This window comes from Otolemur garnettii, unplaced genomic scaffold (assembly GCF_000181295.1).
Source record: "Otolemur garnettii isolate 467f Iridium unplaced genomic scaffold, OtoGar3 scaffold00001, whole genome shotgun sequence".
Lineage (NCBI taxonomy): Eukaryota > Metazoa > Chordata > Mammalia > Primates > Galagidae > Otolemur > Otolemur garnettii.
In genome coordinates, this window is record NW_003852396.1 from 45,976,254 (window position 1) to 45,980,856 (window position 4,603).

General features: G+C 46.3%; 1 protein-coding gene across 1 annotated transcript in view; it reads right to left on the reverse strand.

Moving 5' to 3' along the window:
- The window catches only part of PIK3C2A (phosphatidylinositol-4-phosphate 3-kinase catalytic subunit type 2 alpha), a 109,611-nt gene extending 105,217 nt beyond the window's left edge, over positions 1-4,394 (reverse strand). Inside the window, exon 1 of the mRNA XM_003781141.3 lies at positions 4,249-4,394. The gene's annotated coding sequence lies outside the window, so the exon portion shown is untranslated. The remainder of the gene's footprint in view (positions 1-4,248) is intronic.
- Between the last annotated feature and the right edge of the window lie 209 nt (positions 4,395-4,603).

The window sequence follows — 4,603 nt, forward strand, 5'->3', positions numbered from 1 at the left end:
GGGTAGAGTGCTGTGGCATCACAGCTCACAGCAACCTCCAACTCCTGGGCTCAAGTGATTCTCCTGCCTCCGCCTCCCAAGTAGCTGGGACTACAGATGACCGCCACAATGCCCGGCTATTTTTTGTTTGGCACCTTCATTGTTGTTTGGCGGGCCCCGGCTGGATTCGAACCCGCCAGCTCAGGTGTATGTGGCTGGCGCCTTAGCTGCTTGAGCCACAGGCGCTGAGCCAATGATTAGGAATTGTAAATTACCATTAATACATTTCTCAAGGATTTTCTTTTCCTTTTTAAGCAGGAACCCAAAATAAAATAGAATTTTCATACTCTAGATCTACACTGTCAAATATGGTTACTACTGAGTGCTTGAAACGTGGCTGTTCTGAATTGAGATGTGTCATGTGTAAAGTACACACCAGATTTCAAAGACCTAGAGGAAAAAAATAATGTAAAATCGGGCGGCTCCTGTGGCTCAAAAGGGTAGGGCACTGGTCCCATATGCTGGAGATGGCGGGTTCAAACCCAGCCTCAGCCAAAAAAAAAAAAAAAAATGGCAAAAATAAATAAAGCTTATCTTTAAAAAAAAAAAATAATGTAAAATCTCTTACATATTGTGACTCCCATTTGTGGCTCACATATTACTACAGGGCAGTCAAATGCAGAATAAGAAAATGAATACCAGAGGTATTAAGCAGCTTGCTCAACATTTTACTACTTGGTACAAGCAGTGCAAGGCCTGGAATCTGATCACTTTTATCCATCCTACCTCCATTAATAGAAGGAATTCACCCTTTAAAACTCAATTTGAGGGCTGAGTGTGGCAGACTCCAGCTACTTGGGAGGCTAAGGCAAAAGAATCACTTGAGCCCAAGAGTTTGACGTTGCTGTGAGCCTGGCCCTCTACCCAGGGGAACTGAGTGAGACTGTCTCCAACAACAACAACAAAATCAATTTGAGCATCATCTTCTTCACTGGACCCGCTCATTCCCTCTCCACCTCCCAGTCCAGGTGACTATATCCTTTTAAGCACTTTGGATCTATCACTGTTATAATTTGTATGTTTGTCTTCCAGATGGACTATAGAACTTCTTGAGGTCAAGCGCTGTCTCATTTTTTTCTATCCCTGGAACCTTCGCAGTGCTGGGCACCCAAGCAAGCCCTCTGAATTCTAAATAGCTTTCAGATGGTTAATTTTTACCCCTACTCAGGTATTCAAATCAAATCATCTACAATATCAGTGTACTGCACTGAAACATTCACCTTTACCATATTCCTGCCTTAAACTCTTTTTGGAATATGGTTAACAGAATGGGTAATTTATGCTATCAAAGTAAGACAAGTTATAAAGCATTTAAAAATGCTGTCTATGCCGGGCAAGGTGGCTCACACCTGTAAGTAACCCCAGCACTGTAGGAGACCGAGGCAGGTGGATTGCCTGAGCTCACAGGTTCAAGACCAGCCTGAGTAAGTTTGAAACCCTGTCTCTATGGCAGGTGCCTGTAGTCCCAGCTACTCAGGAGGCTGAGACAGAGGATCACTTGAGCCCAAGAATTTGAGGTTCCTGTGAGCTATGACGCCACAGCACTCTACCAAAAGCGAAAAAGTTTAATTGTGACTCTGTCCCAATCAAAAAAAAAAAAGTGAGATTCAGTCTTTTTTTTTAAAAAGCGCTCTATACTACTGCTCTAAAAGTACAGTATAATGCTCTGAGAAGGTTTATGAACTCTTGGGGAAATTCAACACTCTTCAAGCATAAATCAATGTATTCGTGCTTACTAAGTGCAAAAGTTTGAGCTAAACTAAAGAAAGATTCCTAGACATGGGAATTGATGCAGCAATCTTCAGTGAATTGAAAATTTTACAACTATTAATGGCAGAAGAGAAACAAAAAAAAATCACATACGGCTAATTACAGAAAGTTATAGTTGCTTCTAAAATTCCTCACGGTAAGCATGCCAATTCCCATCAAAAGAACATCATATAAGGCTTGGCACCTGTAGCTCAGTGGTTAGGGTGCCAGCCACATGTACAGGGCTGGCAGGTTTGAACCTGGCCCAAGCCTGCTAAATGACGACTACAACAAAAAAATAGCTGGGTGTTGTGACAGGCGCCTGTAGTCCCAGCTACATGGGAGGCTGAGGCAAGAGAAATCATTGAAGCCCAAGAGTTTGAGGTTGCTGTGAGCTGTAAGGCCACGACACTCTACCCAGGGCTGACATAGTGAGACTCTGTCTTAAAAAGAACATCATATGAGTACTATCAAAGTGATTAGAAGTAAATTATCATTAACCCATTTCTCACAGGAGTTGTTTTCTTTTTTAAGCAGGAACCCAAGATAAAACAGAATTTTCATACTCTACATCTGATGTATTCTATAAAATACAAAAAACTGTGAAACCAGTGGATGAAAACATTAAAATATATTGCTTGCAAAGAAAACTACAAGCAACACACATGCAAAACACAAACAGTAACATAGATTTTCTTTCTTTTTTTTGAGACAAAGTCTCACCTTGGTAGAGTGCTATGGTGTCACAGCTCACAGCAACCTCAAACTCTTGGGCATAAGCAATTCTCTTGCCTCAGCCTCCCAAGTAGCTGGGACTACAGGCACACGCCACAACACCAGGCTATTTTTTGGTTGCAGTTGTCATTGTTGTTTTGCCTGGCCCGGGCGAGGTTTGAACGTGCCAGCCTCAGTGTATGTGGCCAGCACCCGACCTACTGAGCTACGGGTGTCACCAGTAACAGAGATTTTCATAAGAAAAAAATCTGCTCTAGAATCTATAATTTGTCTGGAATTTATGGAATCTGTGGAAGAAACTCCATATATGCTTTGTATCTACATAAAATCACTTTGAACTAATTTTGAGTTAACAAAAACCTCTGTTCTCATTCAGTTGTAATGCTTTTCAATACTTTAACACTGTATTACTATTAAACAAGCTGGGATGGTATTTCCAAAGTTTGTGTATCTCGACTAAGGTCCTTCAGTCTAATTTGCTACAGCGAATAATAGCACCAATCCCAACTATGGCAGAGCTGCTAAAAGAGCCTCTTGTGGAGATCTGAACCGCGAGCCAAGTAGGCAAAGGTACAAAGTCTCTTCTGGAATCAATGTTCTGGACCTCTGCGCAGCCGCCCCCCTTTATGTCTTCCCCACTTCTCTAAAAATAGCTTTCTTTTTCTTGCATCTCTTCTATTCCGAGAGATACAATATATTAAATAGTTTTCCCAGCAGAGCTTTTCTCCCTGAACACCCACCTAGAGAGACTTTACGATACTCTTTAATAAGCAATCTTGTTCAAAGAGAAAGGCCTCTTTAGTTTCACTCTGTTCAAACACCTACTGTTTAAAATAAAAGTATAACCTCAATTTCTATCAGGTCAACATAGGGAAGCCTCTCTTTTCCACGTTCTTATCTCCACACTTTTCTCTTTGCTTAGTTTCTCCTTCTTCATTTCCCTCCTGGATCCCTGCTTCCTTCCCCTACCCCACAAACCAACTCCACAGCTGGAGAATCTTGTTTTTAAAGCCAAACAATTTAGTGAGGAAAATAAGTATGTGCTTTTTTCCCTTTTCAATTATTTATCGTTCCCCCGTCACTGAGTTAAGCCAATATTTTTAACCTGACCGCCTTTCCAGAAAGATGATGCGCTAAATACACACTGAAATAATAAGTCTTCCCAAAGTAAGAGGATTCGCGGCAAAAAGCAATCAGGTGGCGGGGGGGGGGGGGGGGGGGGGGGGGGGGCAGGGAGAGAAGAAAAAGGATCTTTAGCCCCTAAAGCCAGAGATGGGACAGGACAGGAGACGAAAGAAGGGGCCATAACAGAGACGCTTAACACACACACTAGCCAAGACAAGAGAATGGAGTAAAAGAATAGGACCGGCCACTAAGGCGCCAGCCCTGTCCGGAGGACAAGGGGGTGGCCTACCCTCCCTCTTTGGGACAAAACTAACTCCCAAGCGCACCCGTGCCCCCGACAAAAAGCGCCTAGAGGGTGGCGCGGGGCCCTCGCACCTTCCGCAGGGAAGCTGGCAACCGCCTAGGTGGAAGCGAGGCCCGCAGGGAGGAGAGTCGGCCTGGGCAGCGCCAAGAGTACAGGATGGAGGGTCAGAGGCGGGCACCCGGAGGGCTGGGGGCCGCCGCGAAGGACTCTTCCATCCTGGCATCCCCGGGTCCCCTTTCCGCCCTTGCAGAGCAGCGTCTGGGGTACCCGCCCCAGCCGCACCGACCACTCCTCACCTCACGCTGCCCGAACCTCCGCCTCCACCACAACCTGCGCCGCCGCAAACGCCACAGTCCGAGCCATTTTCCTCTAAGCTGGCTGAGCCGCGGCGGAGCGCTTCGGCGGACTTTGCGGCCAGCCAAGCACGGCACGTCACTTCCGGCCGGGGCAGCACCGCCTTCCGCGCCCAGGCTTCTCGCGGATTGGCTGGTGCGACGGCCTACCTGAGTTATGGGCGGGGTTGGGGTGCCTCCGGTGAGGCTGGAGCTGGGGAGTTAGGGCTCTGGTCCTGCTCGCTCACCCGGGATACCGGCTAGTCCCCGGTGCGGCCTCAGGCCCCAGACCTGGGTAGGACACCCTGCAGACGCCCCA